Raw genomic sequence first — 22,090 nt, 5'->3', positions numbered from 1 at the left:
ATTAGGTGATAATTAGTTTTCTTTATCAAAAGGTATAGAGTTCAAGGGTTTTTAAACATTTGCATGCCAAACATTTCTAGGTCAGATTTCACTAATGAGAAGCTTTCTTAGTTGTCCTGCTCCTGCTTATCAAGCTACACATAGCATCGCTACATCGCTAAAATGATTAGCAAACATGTAGCATCAAAGCATCTTTATGAACTGAAACGGTGAAGAGAGAAATCCAGTCCTCCGCCTCCTCAGCATGAACCAGAAACACTGAATGAATATTTCTGCTTCAGGATAAAATTGGACGTTCACACGGAGGCGTGTGTTGGCGGACATCTGCCCACTGTCTCAGTTTCCACGGCAACGGGCTGCAGCTTATCAGCGGTGTGGAACCAGCAGCACAAATCCATCCATCCATTCATCCAACAGTTTATCCATCATCCATCCATCCATCCATCAATTAATTTATCCATCCATCCATCCAGCCAATCATCCATCCAACAGTTCATCCATCTTTATATTTTCATTATGGTCCATTTGGAGCCTCTTTAAATTTAGCATGAAGGTTCCTAATGTTAATGTGGCAACTAAAGTCTCAATGAGCTTACTTTTAATTTTTCCTCTTGAATTTCACCACTTTGTGATAAAAGTAGGAGCAAAACCTGAACGTCATCACATGTCTGCATCTCGTCACCTTCAGTCGTTCTGTGGGGAAAATATTTCAGTAAAGAAGAAGAACGCAGCCCCCCCCCCCATCCTGGTCGTCCTCCTGTGTTTTTGTGAAAGCTGCTGGGCTATAAGCTGAAGCTCAGTGAGAACAAACAGCATCAACCCTGCCCATGATGTCATAGTGTGATGTCACATCCTGTTAGCAGCTGACGGGAATTCTGCAGGACTGTTGGTTTTGGCGGCCGGCCGGCCGGCCCGCCCGACCCAGCTGAGGCCAAACGGGTCAACGACTCTTGTAAAACACAACAAAGTCCTAGAAGTGACGTGGAGTTTGGCTCAGCCAATCAGCTGCAACGACTCTCAGAGGAAATTATCTGTTTCTGCAAACACAACCGGAGCAAACACTCCTCTTCTGTCCTTCAGTTTAAACCAAATAACAAATCTGCCTTTCATTCAGACAGACGGTTGATGAAGCTGAGGTTCTGGGGGCCGCTGTCACATGGCAGACCCCTCAGCTCTGTCCTCGGCACCCAAATCATTTATAGTTTTCTGCTTACCGGCAAGTTTGACTGAACCCAACCAACATGTTCACTGCAGAAATACTAAATCCAATTTCTACTTCAAATATCTTAATACACCTTAAATAAAACAAAACTAACTTGCAAGTAACTTTCAGGCATTATATAGGAACCTGATTTAAGACAATAATTCCTTAATAATGATGAAAAAGTAAAAGTTCAACTAGCAGATTCAATCACTTATAACAAGACATTTTTTTCCACATTACAAGTGAAATAATCTACCAGTGGAAATAGTTCCTTTTAAATCAATATTAAGGAATTATTGACTTGTTGAAAAGTTATGTTTGAGTTGGTGTTTCTTATTTTAAATGTACTAAGACTTTTGAAATAGAAACTAGACTTAATTATTTGCTAAACATTTGTGATTTTGCAGTAAACATAACTAGAAATTACATTCCCCTTGTTTATTTTCATAGATTTTTGTGTCCTTTTATGCTGATGATGGTGTTATTATACATTTTTTGTGCGTCAATAAAGAAATAAGACATTTTTCCCATATTTTCAGTGAAATAGTCTGCAGTGGAACTAATATTTTTTCATCAGTATTCAGGAGTTATTGACATAAAACAAGCTGCTATAAAAGTTACTTGTAAGTTAGGTTTTCTTATATCAGATGCACTGATATATTCGAAATAGAAATTAGACAAAAAATGTTTGGTAAGATGTTGTTCAAATTCTTTTTGTTCTCTTTCGGCTGCAAATCAGGTCAGAGTTCATCGTTAAGTCCTGTGTTCACACCTGACTTTCCTGTGAGGACAAACATGAACCTGTTTCAGCGTCTCTGTGTTTGTCGCTGTGTTTCGCTGCATCAGGTTGACGCTCCCGCCTTGTGACGCAGCCGCTTGGCCCCCGTACAGACGTGTTTTTCTCCGTCTCCGTGACGAAGCCTCTCTGACACTGTAACCCTGACATGTTTACGCCAGAGCTCAGCTTACAGATGCTTCTCATTTTCACACTTCTCATCTATGAAGTTTCACTTTTGAAAGTGGAATTGGCAGATGATGAAAAACCTTGAGACATCTCTCAGTCTTGGTGTTTGGCTTCACTTTCTGTAAGGAAAGTATTTCTGTTAAGAACGTCTCTTCTTATAAACCACTCATCTCTTTATGACTTCTCTTTATAATAAAGGGAGTAAACAAAGAGAAAAGTTTCAAAACTAAATAAGGAATTGTTTTCCTGACAGAAACATCTTCAGCATGCAAAGCTTTTTTTGATAGTATTGACTTTTTCTGCTTTCAGCCATGTGGAAGCTGTAAATATTTGCTGAGCAGGTCCAAACGTTTGCAGAGGGATGTTTTGCATGGTAACAGAGTAAATAGTGCAGCCAGCGCCAGCCGGGCTGGGCCGGGCCGGGACACGCCGTCTCCGCCCCGGCCGCTCACACCCTGAACGCAGCGTGCAGCGGGCGGAGCCGGTCCGCTGCACGAAGGTGAGTGACGGCAGAGCAGAGGTCAACATGCCGTCTCTGATGGCATGGGAGGAACCACCGGCTAATCACGTTACACACCCACACTGCGCCAGGGAGTGTGTGTGTGTCAGGGAGTGAGAAAGGGAGCATTTTAATTCTTTAAATCACTAATACTGTAGAAATGATTGGAATGCAGATAAAAACTCACATGGGAAGATTTTTTCCTGGAGCAAAAGACAAACAGAGATAACTAATTACTATCCAATAATCCAGTTACTTCAAATAAGCTTTAATTACTTAGTTACTTTCAGAGGCAGATAAAGTAGCCAAAGTTTTACTCAAGTAAGAGTAAAAAGTCAACTCAGGTACTGAGTAACTGATCAAATTATCCATCATTTAATATTTAAAAATTACATCATCAGAAGGACCAAAATATAAAGTTTAGGTATTTTAAGAAGCAAAATGACAATAATTAAAATAAGTAACAAAACAACCATTCAACAGACCCAAAGTTGTGGGTCAATGGGAAAAAGTGTGGTTCAGTTAGTGAGGAGCTACTGGTGTCACACAACACAGTCTGTCGACTGGGAGACAGAAAAATATCACAGCATGACGCCATGTTGGGCGTTTTCCCACCTGAGAGTCCAGGAGAATCGGTTCGATTTGGGGCCAAAAACGGAAACATCTGCTCCACCTCCAGCTGCTCTGCTTCTGTCTCTCTGCTGAGTCAAACCAACCAAACCCTGGAGAGAACAAAAACTTACTAACTCGCCTGCCTCTGCTGAATACTGCCGACCGTAAAATGGCGTTCCAAGCTGTACGCATTAGAAACTAGTTTCTATTCACACCGCATTGGATTTAAATCCCCACAGTACCAGAACCGATCCAATATTCACTGAACAACACGGCAAAGCTTCCCATAAGGCCTAGCCTTTATGTTTTGTGAGGTAAACAAAAATAAACACCTAATGAATGAAAACCCAGGAAATGCAAACCAGCAGAGCGGTGGCTGAGCGTCCCGTGTTTCCCCATCCTCATCCGTATTGTCATTTATCTGGTCGTTTGCATCGGGGAACCATATTTTCAGCCGGCTTGCAGTGCAGGGAGGAAATGAGCTGACTCTGCAGGAGCATGAATGGAAAATGCAAATTGTTGAACAGTTCAATTTGCATCGGTGAAAAACTCCGTTCGTCACAACCTGGACTCCAAACGTCCGTCTGAGAAACATCTGGACAGCAGCAGCTGAAGGAGAGCCTGAATTTAAGATCTGGATCTGAGTGACCACGTTCCTGGACCGGTTTACTTGGGTTTCTTCCCGCATGAGTCAGCTCAGAAAAAATGGGTCATTCTGGGAGCTGATGATCAGAACCGACCGGGTACCGGCTCCATGACGGAGAACGTTTTCATCGTTCCAGAATAGCAGCTTTATTTTGGGGAGATAAGGGAACAAAATGAGCTCAGTGTGTCACTTCTGCAGCTATTTCTGTTCAGCTGTGTCCTTCAGCAGCGAGGAGGCTGTGGCTGCGTCACGTCGCCGTGGAAACGGCTGGATCCTGCCCATTGGGCCGGTGGGAGCCGGTACGTAGGGAGATCCTGCTGCAGCGTCACTGACCATGTAAGGCTGAACCTGGAGCAGTGAGAGGATGAGTCAGACGGAGGAAGAGACCCGGAGGAAGAGGAGGAGAAGTGATGAGCAGCCAGCCGGTGAAGAGGCGCGCATTTCTGCACAATCACAACATTTTTACACCATCGGAGTCTGAAAATATCCAACTCTGGTTACATAACAGAAATATGAGGCTGAAACGGTTATCAAGCCAAGTCATCGGCTACATTAAAAAGCACAGAAACAGAAACATGATCCATAAGCAGAAATGTGATCTTTGCTGGGATTTAATGAATTATTCTGTGCAACATTTAGTGTTCATCAGTCCAGCCCTGTTCAGTCCGACTGTTTAGAAAGTCCGGTCCGTTTGGGGAGGCGTGAACTCAGAGGTCTGGGTTCGGTTGAAGTGAACGTGCAGGGCATTCTGGGTAAATTAAACCAAAGCAAGCACATTAGCCTAGCGCTAGCAGGAGAAATGACTTGGAGGAATCCAACAACCACTAAAATCTGACCCACTCCAGTGTTACCAGTGTTACCAGTGTTACCAGAGACATAAAATCACTCAGAGGGAAATTACCCATCATAACCGAAATAAGAAGTGCATTGATGCGTTTTAGTGACTCCAGGCACTCACAGCTTAGAGGCGTCAGTAGGAATGGATTCATCAGCAGCCCTGCAGTTGAATTAATGTGTTCATTTGTGTTTTTTTTCTTTTCCACACATTCACGGAATGGTCAAATTATCGTATATTTGGCCTTTTTGGGATGATTCATCGTACAGAGGCAGAATTATCGCAAAAATACGATAATTATCGTACCCCTGGGAACCCTGACCCGCCCATTGTTGTTTACATTTTGTGAAGAAGGAAGTTGCGCTCAGAGGTTTTCATGTTATTTCCTTCAGTGGTTCTTGGTGCAGCGCCCCTACAGGCCAGGAGGGAGAGTCATAGTTGTAATAATTGTGTCTTGCGTAGACATGTTTTAGTCACCCTCTCTATTTCTGACCATGTTTTTACTAACTTTGGTGATGTTGTGGTCCCAACAACATTACTCTTGTTTCCCTCTTTGCTCTTTTTTGGTTTGCTTCTTCTATTTTCTGACCATTTTGGAATTAATTATCTCTTCCTGTTTATTTTTTTCCTCTGTTTGTTGCCCTGTTCTTTTGTCTTTTAACCATTTTATTGCATCTTGTGGATCTCTGTCTTGTTAATCTGTTCATTTGCTCGTTTAGCTCTGTGTGTCAGTTCTTCTGTGGGCGTGGGAGGCATCTGTTGCTGATTCCCTCCTGATCTGAGCTTTCAGCAGCTGCTGCTCGGCTGATGAATCTGTTAAATTGCAGCAGGGAGATCACTGCTTATCACTTATCACTGCTGAACCTTGTTTTCTTCTTCCACATGAAAAAGCCCTCAAGATGAGGGCACAAAGCGCAGGCTGCGGTTTGTGGGTGGAAGGTGTGTTTGTTGTGTTTTGGATTGAGAACACACCTTTTTGTTCCCTCTCCCACAGTTGGCGTAAATCCTGTCCCTTTGGGAGTTTTGTGAAGAATTAAAACTCGTTTGATGTGTTCATCATGAAAACCTTCATTTGACTCATGAATGTGGGGCTGCTGCTCCCTGTCAGGAATGCCAGGAATGTCGCTGCTCATTCTTCCACTTTGCTTCCTGTTTCTAACCTCTTGGTTGCATTTTGGCCTCTGAAGACACAAACTTGTTTTTCTTTAATAGAAGCTGTTTTTATGCTCTTTCTGTAAGCAGAAAACCGGTCTTCAGAATGTTTCACAAGCTTTGTTTATATTACAAATGTCAAAACTTTGTTGATAATTTACCAGCGTAAAAAAACACAAGAAATCCCATTAAAATCACACGTGAATCAGTTTGTTCACATGATAAGTCATTGAAAAAACTCGCCATCATTGTGGTTTGTGCCAGTAGTAACATCCTGTTGTTGATCACATGACTTGTCCAGTGCAACAAAAGTGTTTCTATTAAGCAAATTTATTTTCGCAATTCCAATTTGCACTTTTAAGTTGAATGGAAATGAAGCTAATAGCTGTTCTTCGATCACAAATGTGCAGAAAACTTTGTCGTTGTTTGGCTCATGAGGAAAAAACTAAATTTTGCAATTTCTGTGTTTCCATTAAACACATGATTAAATTTGTTAATGCGATAAGTCGTTAAAAAAATGACCAGCTACTTCCTGTCGTCTTCTTCTTTGCGGTTTCCAGCAGTAGTAACATCCGGTTATTGATCATGTGACTCATGTGATATGACAAAATGTGTTTCCATTGCAAACTAAACCCATTTTCAATATATTAGTTGTTTTTTTCATTACTGTATTTCCCTTAATCAAATTTCAAATTCAAAATGTCAAATTTGTATGATGGATGGAAACGCGGCTACTGCTCTGACCAAACAACTGAAGGACTTTAATAAGAAACCAACTCTGGCCAGTGAATCCTAGATTAAAAACCCTCTTCTGCTCCATGATTGGCTGGCATGACGTGATGTCAGCGCGTTGTCAGGACGACGCTGCAGATTAGACTTTGGCCTCGGCATCCCGGCGTTCTGACCTCCAGCTTTCTGTCAGCCGCTCAAACACAACCAGACAACAACACCGTGAACCCTGGGAGTTCAGGAACATACTGTGACACACCGTGTTTACTCACAGGAACCAGCCAATCACAGAGCGGCAGGGTGGAAGTACATCCTGACTGCTGCGAGCGGCAGCAGAAATACATTCAGGAACACATGATCTTCAGAAAACATGCAGTAAATATGTTTGGGAATTAGACGTCAAAGACCAACCGCCTCCATGCATGAGACACACAATTCCTGTGCAACACGGCCCAAACTCGTCAACATCTGCCAACAAGCAGAGGTTGAGGTCGTTTGTTGCTCGGTGTTCATGCAGTGAGAAGACAGAAAGGCAACAGGACGGGTTACAGCGTAGGAAGACCGAGCAAAAACGGCTTCCTAGGTTGAAGGAGAAAGTCGGTTTTTCATATAAATATAGTTGAATGAGTCTGAATAAAACACAACTCTGACAGCTGAATCCAAAGTAGAAACCAAACTCATCATGCCAGCACCAAAACGTCTTAGAATCAAACACAGTGGAGCAAGACTCATGACTCTGTTTCCAACAATAACGCTGGAAATGGCCTAATCAAAGTCTAGACCTCAAGCTGAGCACAGTGGTAAACAGTGGCTCGAGAAATAGTATAACTGCTCAAATTTGACCCCACTGTAGTTTTGTTTGTAATTTGTGAAGAAGGAAGTTGTGCTCAGTGTCTTCAGAGGTTTTCATGTTGTTTCCTTCAGTGGTTCTTGGTGCAGCGCCCCCACAGGCCAGGAGGGGAACAAGTTTTCAAAAGCTTTTGTTGGTTTGACTCAGTGCAGTGAGAAAGAGAACCACAGCAGCTGGAAATGGAAAAAATGTTGCAATTTGGTCCCAAATTGAACTGAATCTACTGGAGCTTCAGGTGTGAAAACACCCTGAAGTGTCAAATGAAACTCTCTATTTGTTGTCTGTAGCTGCTTGACCTTTAGGGTCAAAGGGCGGTTAGTCTCTAGAGGTCATTGGGTGAAACACAGACACACAACCATAGCAAAGTGGGAGGATTCAGTTGACCTAACAGTCAAAAACCATCCACACACAGTCAATGCAGAACCTTCTTCCTGCAGGGCAACAGAGTAACCGACTGCACCGACGTCCAGTTCTCCGATTTCTGAATGCAGTCTGGCTTTTTAAAAATCTTTACTCCATTTGTTTTATCTGGATTTCATTTTTAATGTGACTTGGCTCTGCAACAATCCAATTACTAAACCAGGTCAGTTTATAATCACCAGGGTTTCTGCAGGTTTCACCAACACAAACTTTTTAAGACCCTTTTAAGGTTGTTAACAATGAAGTTTAAGATCTGGAAAGAAAAGCCAGCATTTTATAAATCGTACGATTTGCAACAGAAGTGAACCAATAGCAAAGACAAACGTCATCAAACTAACAGGCGATAAATTTACACCTTACCCATTATAAAAAAAGTTAGTTAGCTAGGGTTAGTTAGCTAGCTAGCAGTATGCAATGAATGCAATGATTATGTGTAGATGAGATAAAATAGTCCGACCTCCACAACAAAATTTTAGACTTGTAATTGGTGTATTTAATGCTAACCTTCATTTTTGATGAACTTAAGACCTTTTAAGGCTTTAATTTTCGATACATTTATTTAAGACCTTTAAAGCTAAAGGTGTTATTGAGTTTAAGCTAATTTTAGTCTCTTCTTTCCGCTGTTAGAATGGCATCAATATTAGTTCAAAACAGGAACTTCAGGTTCCCCGGCAGGTCAGTTAAGGTCAACATGTCCAAACATGATGATGATTAGCAAATCAGAGAAGCTGCAGGTCAGAGTGGGCTGATTGATTTCCTGGGTGATTATTGGATAAAGTTTGGAGAAAATAACTTTCCAGGTTTCTGCTCAGCTTCTTGTTCATGGTTAAATGATATTTTCTGACTGAGTTCAGTTGAGTTCACGCCTTCATGTTTTACTGACCGGCAGCGACATGAACACAAACCAGAAATGAAACCACTTCCTGTGTGTGTTTCTTCACACATCTGAACAGCCTCATGTGTTTTCAGACCTTATGAGGACCCTGTGCTGAATCCTCGGCGCTTCAGTTTCTCTTCAGCAGGTCCGAAGTGTTTTCCTGGAGCTCAGGGCCATGCAGTGTGTAAGCTGCATGTGTGTGTGTGTCGGGGTGTGTGTGGGTGTGTGTGTGTGTGGGGTGTGTGTGTGTCTGTGTGAGTGTCACTGGGGGTATTAGTGGGGAATTACTGGCAGTAAAAGCAAAAGCTCATTTTCACTCAAAGTTTTTCCTGTCTCAGGCTCCATCAATCTGATAAGTTTCCGTTTCAGTGTTTTGCTGTTAATTTCCACAGAACTGTGACATCACAGCAGAACCAGGCAGCCAGTCAACTCTCGGTCAAAATGCCTGAATTACAACTGAATGAACAGGAATAAACAACCAACACACAGCTTTCCATTCACCACATAACTGAGAAGAGAAAATAAAATATCTATCCCCTTTCAGTCTGACCCTCCTAAATAAAACCCAGTATAAACACTTCCCATATCAACTAAAATAATTCCCAGTTGAGTGTGATTTGGTCTGAATTCAATAGGAGATTACAGCGTCATGACGGTGGATTAAGCAGGTCAGATTAGGAAATAATGTCACAAACTTTGAACACATCAAAACGCTGCGAAAAGATTCAGACTGGGTTGGAAGTTCACAAAAACAAACAATGTTAGAATGGTCTAGTCAAAGTCCAGGCTGTCTAGATGTGCAAAGCTGGAACAGAAATGAAACGTCACCAGGGCTGGATACTACGATGGAGTCTTAGGGCCATTCCAAGAAAATAAATTTATATATATAAAAAACAGTAAAAGTATAAAATTATGAGAATAAAGTCGTATTATGATTTTATTTTCTGATATTTTTGTACATCCTTCTGCTTTTTTTCCACAAATGGCTGGTAATGAAAACTTAGCCCCTCATGTGCCATGTTTGCTATTGCCATGGTAACAGGGCAGCAGACACATTGTTTACATGGTTGTTCAGTCACACTGTTAGGAGGAGTTCTGGTCCAGTTTACCCTGAAACCAGAAGCAGAACCGCTTTAGACCGTTTAACTCCGAGCAGCTTCAGGGACTCGTCAGGTTTGTGGACCTGTTAGCATCATGGACTAGTTAGCATCAGAAACTCATTAGCTTCATAAACTTGTTAGCATCATGAGCTCATTAGCTTCATAAACTTTTTAGCATCATGACCTCATTAGCTTCATAAACTTGTTAGCATCATGAGCTCATTAGCTTCATAAACTCGTTAGCATCATGAGCTCATTAGCTTCATAAACTCGTTAGCATCATGAGCTCATTGGCTTCATAAACTCGTTAGCATCATGGACACTCAGAGCTGCGGGTCGAAGCAGCAATCAGAAGATTGTTTCTGCAGGTGTGTCCGTCCTCGTGCTCATGGCCCTCATCTGCCATGTTTGCATGTTGCCACGGTGACAGGACATTGTTGACATGGCTGCTCTGATATGAGCCGTTCTGATGCTGTTTACCCGTTCTGACCCAGCTCAGAGGTTTTTTTGTCCCGTGTCTCAGCCACACACTCGGCTCCGACTCTGGATCAGTTTTTCCGAGTGGCTGGAACGTGATGGAAGGAAAAAGTTCATATTTGCTCTTCTACCGCAGCTCTCCGCCTGTTGTTTTTCTCCCACTCTCCCTCCTCCTTCGGTGTTTTCTTTTAGACCTTTCTCCACTGCCGGGAGAAGTTATATTTAGCCGGAGTATTTCAGGATTTTTCCACTTTGTTCTGTTTCCATTCTTCCTCACGACACCTCGGTTACAGCGTGGCATTGAGGACGAAGAGATCCAACTGTTACTGTGTCTCTAAACTCTCTGTCTGGGATTCCTCTTCCTCAGTCAACATTAAGTAGATTTTATTCATTTTGCGTCTTTCACATATCAAAAACAGAAAGCGCCTCGCAAACAGAGAACAAAAATAAAAACAAACTTCATGAAAGCAAATTAGATAATAAGCTAATAAGTAAAAACAAATAAAATATTGTTTTAGTCCGAGAAGTTGGATTTAAACATAGCGACACCCAGGTAGACGCTGTTTGAGCCACTCACAAACATTATTTTAAAGGTGACCTATTATACTTCCTTAAACAAGTTAGGTTAGATTTATTATTAAAACACGTTCCTCCCAGATTTTGCAGAAAATCATTCTTAAATACTGAGACTTTAGTCTGTTTTAGGTGTTTTTATCACTTTAAATCCAAATAATTTGTTGCTGGCCACACCCCCATCTCAACTTTTACACTTGCATGTGAAAATGGCTGCAAAAAGGTGCACAATTATACAAACATTCATCTCTGAAAAGCAGAAGTGGCTCCTCCTGCACAACCAACAAGATCGCAGCAAGTGGTTTCTGAATGATAAGTCAACAACAAAACACTTATCTTCCAGCAGCCATTGTACAGAACATGCAGCAGTAAAACAAGCTGACCAAACATGCTGGAGCTCAGTTTGAGTTACTAGGTAACGGGACTGGGGTTGCTAAGTAACGGGGGAGTGCCTGTTTAATGTCACTTAACAATAGGGAGGTTTTTGAAACGGCTCATTTTTTAGACACCAAAAAACATTAAATTATTGCCATAAAATCAGTTATCTGAGTTTTTTAAGCATTTGGGCTGTTTTTTTTTAGAAGCAGTTGAAACCCAAATGAAAATGTAAAAATTTGCAAAATGTGTTTTTTGCACAAAAGGTTCCCTTTAAGTTTACTTTCCATAAGCAAACAGCACTTTTATTTGTTTAGCTTAGAGTTTCAGGTGCTACGTGTAACTTTTACCAGCGTGTCTTGCAAAATAAACAGCTTACTGTTGATGCAAGGAGCGGCCATCTTGAAATGCTAACTGCGGGTTTCTGAATGAGACGTTTGCCCTGATTTTTCTGTCTTCGAAGTTTGAATTTCCGAATTCTGTCGACAAACAGAACGCACCACACCTGGTCTCTGTTCTTCGTGGTAAGCCAATCAACATCAAGAACGGAGCTCCTGGATTGGCTGATTAGCCGAGTAGCATGCAGGTAGCATGAGGCTAGCATGGAGCTAGCATGCAGCTAGCATGCAGCTAAGAATTTCAGCTTCCCAAGCTGCAATTCTTTTGTGTATTTTTGACATGATTTGTGAAAAATATAAGCAAATAACTGGATTTTCAGAAATGAATTTTTAATCACTTTCCAGAAAATATTGAGATATTAACATTTGAATTAAAAACTCTAATCATCAATGCTGTTAGAACTAATGCATTTTGCATTTTCCAAGTCTAAAGTTTCAACAGTGGCTGTTTTTGATCTGCTCCGTGTTTGCTACGTGCAGACTGAAGCAGGCTTTTCCTTTGACTGAGCTATAAATATCTGCTCTGGTTGCCGACAGTTATTTTTATCCCAGCTGAGGCTAAATTTACTGAGCCGGGCGTCTCCCCGCCGTTCTGCCGCAGGATGGCCCTCCCCCACCCGTTTCCAAACCAAAGAGCTGAGGTCAGTGAGTCTGAAAAATAAAGACGCAGCTTTGAATTTGAAACGGGTCAAAGGGAAACAGATTGTATAAGGAAACATATTGTGTTGGGTGGGTGATAAATGTGTTCTGCATGTCCAATCACAGATAATTATAGCCTGAAAACAAAAAAGCTTTAAGTCTTGAGGGATTTTCTGTGTTTGAGTTGATCTGAGTGGCCAAACAAACAGAAGCTGCTTCTGATTCAACTTTAAAGGAGAAAAAACGGGTCAGAGCTCCTCAGTAGCTTCATCTAAGCACCATCACAGAGCCTCCTTTCTCTGCGTCCAACAGCCCACAATTACAGGCCATGTGCTGAGGTAACCCCCACCCGCACGTCAACCCCACCCACCCATCCAAAACCACCGTTTGATGTCAAACCCAGCTTCCCCTCCCTCCTGCTGCTGCTGGTCCAGAAACCAGAGCAAATCCGAGTCCAATGCTGGAAACACCAGCTGAGATCAGACTGGAGAACCTGGATCCCCATTTCCTTCCCCCGAAGCTGAAACGTCCATTTAGTCGGCCATGTTTACAGATTACATTTATAGCAATAAGCATATTTCTCAACATGATGGAAAGTGACACAAGAACAACTATTTTAACCAAATGAAATAAAATAATAAAATAAAGTGATGAGGATTAGCTGTTAGCTAGTCCAACACTCTTCTGGTGGTGAGTTTCCATTGTGTTTTGAATGTTAGCAGGTGATTAGCTTAGCTATCAGAATGTTAACAAAGTTATCAAATAGTTAGCAGTTTTATTAGACAACTAGTATAGTTATCTAGCACTTAGCAAACATAGTGGGCAGTTAGCAGGTGGTTAGCAGAATTATTGGGCTGTTAGCAAAATTAGCAGATGGTTAATGGAGTTATTATTGGAAAGTTAGTAGAGTTAGCAGGTAGTTAGCTAAACTAGCAGACAATAAGCAGAATTTCCAGGTAGTAATAATAGTTTATAGGTGGCTAGCTAAAGTAACAGAGTTAGCATATGGTTAGCAGAGATTAGAAAGATATTTATTGTCCATAGAAATGGAAATTTGGGTTACATAATCTATCAAATGACTTCCATTAAACAACACAAATTACACAACACCATAAACATTCATTATAATATTTTAAAAAGAAAACCAAAATGTGATCTAAAATAGTTTGTACATTTATTATTCCCCTGGTTTAAGAGTTTGAGGGAATATAGCAGGCAGTTAGCAGAGTTAGCATTCCCTGCACCCTGATGTGTGGCTGCAGCAGAGGGCATAAAGTCTTTATCTGTCTATTTTTAGCACAAATGATCCCTTGTGAATTTCTTTTCTCTTTTTTAATTCAGGATTTTTTTCTCAGTAATAATAGGTAAGATAAAAATATAGCAGAAGTAAAATGTGGAGATATTTTATGCTATCCTGCTGCAATGCCAGTAAATGTTGCTTCTCATCTTCCTTATTAGGTAACATATAGTAGAGTTTAGCATAGATTCTGATCTCATCTCCCATGATTATGTTGCATAACATGCCAGGAAGTGATAATCTTACCACGTTTTAGCGTCTCTGGCCCCAGAGGCCACAGGTGATACCAGGCTGGTGAAAACGAGCAGGTAGCACAGAAAACCTCCTGCTCTGATAAGGCTGCAGCTTCTGCAACTTTTACTTATTTGGAGGATATCTTATATGTTCCTGGAATCATGTCTGAAGCAGCGGTGCGATCTGCATGGAGTTACAGTTGACTTGAGATTTTTAAAGATAGTGCATGAGATGTAAAATGCTGAGAAAAATAAAAATATTTATTTTTTCCCCGAGAATTACACTTTTAATCAAGATTGCTGAGGTTATCAACTTTTTAATTTAAAGTATTTATTTCAAAGGCCCTTCATTTTCTGTTTTGATGTCTGAATCAGGAGCATGAAATGTTTTAAGACTCAACACTAATAACTAAAGATGTGAAATGAGACATTTGAAGCAAATTTAATCATTTCTGAGGAGCTGCTTTGAGTTTTCTCAGAGAGGAAAAGTTAAAAGCTGCTTCAATTTTTAGCTTTCAGTCTCAGCTTGAACTGAGAAACAAGATGAGTCAGTTGGTTAAGAGTCAAACGCACCGTTTTATTTTACGACCTTTCAGTCGGTGGATTTCTCGTTCAGGCTGCTGTTGGTATCAGTTTCTCTCATTATTCAAATGTGAAGAGCAGAAGCTGAAGCCCTGCAGCGGAGCCGCGATCTGGACCTTCCAGTCATCCTCCAGGTGTCTGATGCAAACGAGGCCGGGTCCGGCCGGTTTCCGTTATCAGCAGGCCGAGGCGTCACGCCGCAAACTGTGATCCAATCAGGTGCAAATACACACTGCAGAATAAACACTTACAGAAATCAAGCTTGCAAAGCCTTTTCAGACAGTCTGAGTGAAACATGGATCAGAACTTCAAACCGTGTTTCTGCAGGAACATTCAAGAACTTTTCAAGGTAAGTTTTCAAACTTTTCCAGATATTTTGGAGATAAAAAATAGACAGTTTCAATTCATGACTATATGACATCATTTATTATTTACTATTACATCTTGTGAAACTTAAATATAACAAAATTATACACTATAAACCTGAAAACAAAAACACTTTTCCAGCAGCTCATTTTAAATAAATAATTCCTTAATGTTGATGAAAACGTTTTAGGTCCACAAGTAGACTGTTTCACTTACAGCAAGACATTTTTCCCATGTTAGAAGTGAAACAATAACTAAGATATTTGCAACAAAAACTAGACAAAAAATACTTGGTAAGAGTTAATATCCTTATGAGCTGCAAATGCAACTAAAATTTATTAAATCTTTGAGTGTTTTCTGCTATGTTAAATAAAAAAGTAACAGAAAGTAAGTACACCCCCTGATTTAACAGCTAGTCGAACTGTTACTGGTCATTTTTTTTTATTTGTCAGTCAGTCACACGTTGTGGAGTTATTTTCTTTACACTGAATGTTTGTGATAGATAAAATCTAAATAAACCATTTAACTTTAGCGCTTTGAGGTGTAAATCCGTTTCTGATGCGTGGTGAGGCCCTGCAGCCGACCAGAGGCTGGAAACTGCACTGAAGTACCACGACTTCAACATGTTTCCTCCAGCAAAACTAAAAAGTATCCGTCCAGGAAATTACTCAGTAAGAGTAAAAAAGTATTTGGTAAAAAGTCGACTCAAGTGCTAATCAAATCATTTCATATTTAAAAGCAGAGGTGGGGACTCGAGTCACATGACTTGGACTCGAGTCAGACTCGAGTCGTTAAAATCACGACTTGAGACTTGACTTGAAAAAATGCTGAAAGACTCGGACTTGACTTTGACTTTCATGCCATTGACTTGGGACTTGACTCGACTTGAAGCTGTTTACTTGAAAAGACTTGATATTTTTTACTCAAAGTCTTAAAATTTAAAACACATTATTTATAAAGTGGCGTCATTAATTAATGTCACTCATTCCGTATCAATATGCGCAGACCGTCACTATGGTTTTCCTCTCTCCTTATGTATGTATGTGTACGTAGCTGCAGCACAACCAATCAAATTAACAGGATTTGGACGTTTAAAAAAACGCGGCTAAGCTACAGAGCTCAGGGAACGAAATACGAAATAACCGCTCGAATATGCTTCCGCGAGTAATTTCTTTTGACTACGTAGGTTATGAACTTTCGACTAAAAAACGAACTGCAACTTGTAAAACATGCAAGAAGAGAATATCGGATGGAGATGCCACGACGTCCAACTTTGTCCGGCATTTGAAGCTTCACAAAGATCGGTAGGTGGCGCTTTTCTTTTGCTGTAAGATAGCTGACTTTAGCTAACTTCGTGTTAGCATGTGTACTCCGGGTTAAATTGGTGATTATTTACCATAAATCCGGTCCTTCAAATGCCTCCACAAATAATGTGCACCGTGTTAGCTCAGGAAGCCGGTGGATAGTGAGCGGGGCTCCGGAACAGAAAGCAGATTCTGGACCTGAACACAGGGAACAGAGTCTCTCTGTCCCATCATGATGATGAGCCGGGTCTAGTATCATCTAAGGATGGTTGGTGTATTTGAAGACATCTACGTTGGGAAATTATATTGACAATATATTGTTTTGACAGGTCAGAGAAAAGAGGAAAAAACTGCTGTTATGGTTCTTTGTATTGTGCTGTGGAAATGTCAGCATTTTCGTCTTTTTTTATTGAATATCAAGTTTAACAGAACTGGGCAATAAAGTGGTCCAATTTAAAAATGTTTTTTATACTTTGTGTTCAGCTACACATGTTCTATCATTTGAGATAAATACATATTTTAAAACGAACAAATGGTCTATTATTTGAATTTTATGTATAATTGCAAATTATAAAAAAATAAAATAAAAACGACTCGAAATGACTTGAAATTAAAGGTTCCTGACTTGAGACTTGACTCGACTTTTGCCTGTATTTACTTGAGACTTGACTCGGACTTGAGGACAAAGACTTGAGACTTACTTGAGACTTGCAACACAGTGACTTGGTCACACCTCTGTTTAAAAGTTACATCATCAAAATATAAAGTCAAATGGAAATTTTGGTATTTTAAGGACTAAAATGACAATAATTCATACAAGCAACAAAAAAAAAACCCCAAAACTTTTTTTTTTTCCAAATCAGTAAAAACTGATGAAACTTTAACAGAAACTGCAGGTGTGTGTTTGGTGAATTTTGATTTAAAACATGTTTGTTTTTCATTCAATGGGTAGAAAATCCAGAAATTTTACTCAATTTAGAGCAGAAATACTTTATAATAAAATTACTCAAGTAAAAGTAAAAAATACAGCGTAGTAAAAATCCTCCTAAAAGTACGTTTTTCCAAAAAGTTACTCAAGTAACTGAGTAAATGTAACTGGTTACATTAACTAGTTACTCCTGACCTTTACCTGCTGCAGCAGGAAAAGGTCAGGAATCAAAAGGAAACCTGGATGAAAAATCCTCAGAGTTTAATCAGAAAACAGACGTTAGCATGAACACAATCAGCTCTTCCTCTTGACTCCGCCGTTTCTCTGGGTGTGAGGAAGTGTGTGAGGAAGTGTGTGTGGTTTCTGAGAAGAAAAGTGAAGCCAGACGCAGCGGCTGCAGCACGTCTTCTTCCTCTTTCCTGGAAGTCGGGTCACGTTCTGACGGAACGGGTCACCGGCGGAGGAGTCCGAGGAAAACGCTGCAGCGAGAATTCACAAACTGACCAGGAAGTTTCCACCACAGAAAAACGGATTTGCTTCGAGGTTTTAAACCAGGGGTGTACAAACTTTTTGTCAAATCAGAAATAAATAAACAAAGCATACAGTAATTCTAATAAAATAAGTAAAGAAGCCAGTGTTTTTTGTAGGAAAGGGAAGTTTAAATAATTGTAGATCCGAAACATAAAACATTTCATGTGATTAAAAGGGAAGAATCAAAATCAACTTTTTAATAATCTTTTCATCATGTCATAATGTTACCTGGAGTTTTGCCTTGACTCTCTCATCCATGTTTTAAAAAAAAATCTCCATCTCCAAAAAATCTGTAATCTCCATGGCAACCATTCAGCTGACTTCCAAAAATTGGGCCTCTGTCTCTTTAAGAAGCTCCTGCTGTTTCTGAAGCTCCGCCTCCATGAAGTCATCCCAACATGGCTCCTCTATTAACCCTTTAACATTTTTACCAGCGTTGCTCTGAGCAGCAGCTCCTATGATGAGCTCAGCAGCTGTTTGCTAATTGCTGCTGGCTAGTCTGAAGGAGCTGAAAGGGGGAGGAGCTTCGCCTGGAAAGTGGCGCTAGGTCCACCCAGGTGTTTTGCACAGCTGAATGGTTGCCATGGAGATTAAAGGATTAATCAAAGCAACACTGCAGGGAACAATTTTATAACATCATAGAAATACTTTTAAAAAGTTGATTTTTATGTGACACTGTCCCTTTAAGAGCTACTATACCTTTAGTTTTAGCTAAATTTGAAGCACTGAGTGAGGGAAAGAAAAATGCACAAAGTTAAAATCAATAATTGTCCTGTAAATGACAACAGGTCACAGTCATTGTGTTTGTTGAGGACAGACAGACAGACAGACAGAGAGACAGACAGACAGACAGACAGAGAGACAGAGAAACAGACAGACAGACAGACAGACAGAGAGACAGACAGACAGACAGACAGAGAGACAGACAGACAGAGCCTGGAGAACTTTCTACGGGAAAGAACCAAAAAACGTGCAAACGGTTAACTGATGTAACTCTAATTACACACAGAAAGAGGACAAATTGTGTTTTTCTTTAATGTTGTTGTTTTACAGGCAGACCTTTTAAAGTCCAACTGAGCATGAGAATCCTGCAGCATCACTGGGCGAGTTAAAGAGGAGAACAGCGTGTTTCCTCCAGCGGCGAGGCGCTGCAGATGGTTCTGCTCTTCAGATCGCGCCGCTTTGAGTTCGGATGTGATGGATGTGGTTTCGGTCGGAGCCACATCAGTCAGCAGCGATCTCTGTGACTGGACCCGTGTGTGTGTGTGTGTGTGTGTGTGTGTGTGTGTGTGTGTGTGTGTGTGAGAGAGGAGTCCATCAGCGCTTAGCGGCGACGCGCGTGGCAGGAATTACTTACCGATGTTAACCCGCCACAATAAAAGCCCGCGCTTGGCGCTCAGTCTGAGGAGCCTCTGGCTCTCAGGAGCCTGAATGCGCCTTTCATCAGCTGACTCACCGGCAGCAGCTGCAGGCGGAGGCCCGGGCCGCGGGGGGAACCAGAGGCCCGATAAGGAGCGGGCTTCCTGGGACGTTTGAGACTCTCATCAAAGCCGCGGTTCGGATGTGTGAGAACAAAGTGGAGCCTGATGAGTAAAATCCACATCAAGCTTTTATTCCGGGCCACATTTCACTCGGGTTTGAACAGTTGTGATTTCTTCATGCTGTCTGCACATACACTGCAAAAACACAAAATCTACCAAGTATTTGTAGTTTAGTTTCTACAAATATCTTAGTACACTTCACATAAGACAAAACTAACTTCATAACTTTTCAGCAAGCTATAAAAGCTTGATTTTGGTCAATTATTAGGTTTTTTATGCTTCCATTTGGGTCTCAACTGCTTCTAAAAACAAAGTGCTTAAACAAACACTCAGCTCTTTTTTGGGCAATAAGTTCATGGTTTAATGTTTTCTGGTGTCTGGAAAATGAGCTGTTTCAAAAACCTTCGGAATACAACTTCAGGCACTGCTCTGTTACCTAGCAACCCCAGCAGCGTTCCGCCCGTTACCTAGCAACCCAAGTAGATTCCCACCCCGTTTGGTCAGTTGATCTTACTACTGTCTGTGCTGTACAATGGCTGCTGGAAAAGAAAAAGTGTTATGCTGTTGACTTACCAACCAGAAACCACATTCCACATTCTGGTTGGTTGTGCACGAGGCTCCACTTCTGCTTTTCAAAGATGTACGGTTGTATAATTGTGCATTTGTTTTCAGGCATTTTTCACGAGTGTGAATGTTGTGCAAAAAAACCCAAAAAACAAAACACAGAGACTTATCCTAACCCAGGGGGGTCCAAAGGCCCGGCGTCCTGCGTGTTTTAATTCTCTCCCTGGTTTAACACACCTGGATCCAATCATGGCTTGTTAGAGGCCTTAGGAGAATACTGACATGCTGAGAAGGTTGTTACTTCCACCATAACAGGTCACCATTAGAGAAGACTGCGAATGAACTGATGTTCCACACAACAACAAACATCTGACGAACAAACGGTTCTAATGTCGTGAAGCTACCGGAGACGTTTGGTGAGGCAAACATCAGGTGACATAAAAGTAAAACCTGCAGCTGTGAGCGTCTAACGTACTGAAACTTCCTGACAGGGATCTGAAGATGGAGCAAATCTGAATTTCAAAATAAGACAAACATTTTCATGCCAAAAAACCTCTTAATTAGTCTCAGAGAGAGGAATGGCCGAGTCAGTCACCTGGATGAAATATTTGAAAATTGATGAACAGCAAGAACGTAAAAACTCCAGATTTGACTAAAAATGTGTTAAATTCTCACCTGAGCAGAGAAAGGAATCATTTCACAGCATGAAAATATTTTCCAAGCTGATGTTTGTGTTAATTAAAGGTCAGATTTGGTTGCATCTCACTGAAAGTTGTCTGTTTTTGCTCGGATGTCCTGAAAACAGGTTTTATTATTCTCGGCTCTTCAGCTTTTCCAACGTGACATTTAGAATCTTTGATTGAAGCGACGCCTCAGACAGTGAAACCTGTCAGAAACCTGACTCACTCTCTGCCTCTGACAGCAAAAACAAAGGAACATTTCTGTAAAAATGACTCCATTTCTGCTGCTCGTCTGCTTTTCTGCCTTTGTTTCTTCGAAGCAGAAATCACAGAGCCGCTTCCCTCCACCTGAGCTGCTCAGTCACTTCTCACCCTGCAAACATGAAGCAAACATGAAGCAAACCTTCGCGAGGCCTTCAGGCGCAGCGCTGAGTCAGGGCCGACGCAGTACTTCACTTTCTCACCCAGAGGCTGACTCAGAGCGCTGATGGACGGATTTACATCTCTCTGCTGTGAATCAGACCGAGCTTCACCTTTCAGTCACTGCAGAGACAAACGAGCGAGGCGGCAACCGAATGTCGAACCCTGCCGTGGGATTTTAATCACTTTGGTTGTGAAACGCTGCGACTGTCGCTGCTGATGTGTTTTTGTTTGCATGCTCAGCTCCAGGAGGATTCTGGGAAGTTAACCAGCATGAACAATTCAGTCTTGGCTGGTGATTATAAACTGCTGCAGTCAAATCATTTCCAGATGATAAAAATTCAGTTTAGAAAAAGAAACATTGTTTTCTGTGCTAATTCATAAAGTTTTTGTAATTTAACAATGTGTTTGCATCCCTACAATGGGGTTAAGTTTGGAGTTTAACAGTTTATTCATGCAGTTATGTTAAGGAATCAATATCCTAATTATACGGGGTTTATTAGTTTGTGGTTATTTATTGCTCATGCAGGGTTCGAACCGAGAAGCTGTTGCTGCAACGCAACGTTTTGGAAAAGCAGGATGAAATTTTAGATTAATCTAAAATTAAAAAAAAAAAAATTCTCACAGATCTTCAACTTTTGGAGCCTACAAGTTTCAAAGATTTTCCTAAAAATAATTCTGAGATTAATTTTAAATTTTCCTTTTTAATTTTTTTTTCTTGCAAATTTTCAACTTTTTAACTCAGAAAATTCTAGAAAATATAAGTTTTTGCCTGGAAATCTTTTTTCTAACTAGAAAGGTCCTAATACTCGTGTGAAAGCTGTGGAGTTCAGGAAGTGGACTACAGCGCAGGGCATTCTGGGTAAATGCAAATAAATCAAACATGCTAGCCTAGCGCTAGCAGGAGAAATGACTCATGGTCTTTTACCAAAGACAAAAGAGAAATCCAGCTAAAATTTGATCCCATTCCATTTTTGCTTACATTTGGTGAAGAAGGAAGTTGCGTTAAGTGTCTTCTGAGGTTTTTGTGTCGCTTCCTTCAGTGGTTTTTGCCACAGTGCCCCCACAGGCCAGGAGGGGAAAAGGCTTTTACTCTGTGAGGAAGACAGAAAGAGCTGAAATGATGCAGTTTTGGTCCCAAATCAAAAACATTTTCTTCATGAAATGCAAACAGAAATGGAGTAACGTCAGATATTAGAGGTTGGAGGATTTCTCTTTTGTCTTTAGCAAAAGACCGACAGCCAATTCTCATGCCAGCGTTAGCGTTAAGTGTTTGTTTTGGTTGTATTCACCC

General features: G+C 40.9%; 1 long non-coding RNA gene across 1 annotated transcript; it reads left to right on the top strand.

Moving 5' to 3' along the window:
* The first annotated feature begins 14,704 nt into the window (after positions 1 to 14,704).
* LOC114150509 (uncharacterized) lies at positions 14,705 to 19,331 on the top strand. The gene is made up of 2 exons (XR_003596767.1): positions 14,705 to 14,811; positions 18,645 to 19,331. It is a non-coding gene; the product is annotated as an uncharacterized LOC114150509 (long non-coding RNA).
* The last annotated feature ends 2,759 nt before the right edge of the window (positions 19,332 to 22,090 follow it).

Source organism: Xiphophorus couchianus, chromosome 9 (assembly GCF_001444195.1).
Source record: "Xiphophorus couchianus chromosome 9, X_couchianus-1.0, whole genome shotgun sequence".
Taxonomy (NCBI): Eukaryota; Metazoa; Chordata; class Actinopteri; order Cyprinodontiformes; family Poeciliidae; genus Xiphophorus; species Xiphophorus couchianus.
The sequence above is the reverse complement of the archived record's forward strand: the minus strand, read 5'-3'. Positions and strand labels throughout refer to the sequence as shown.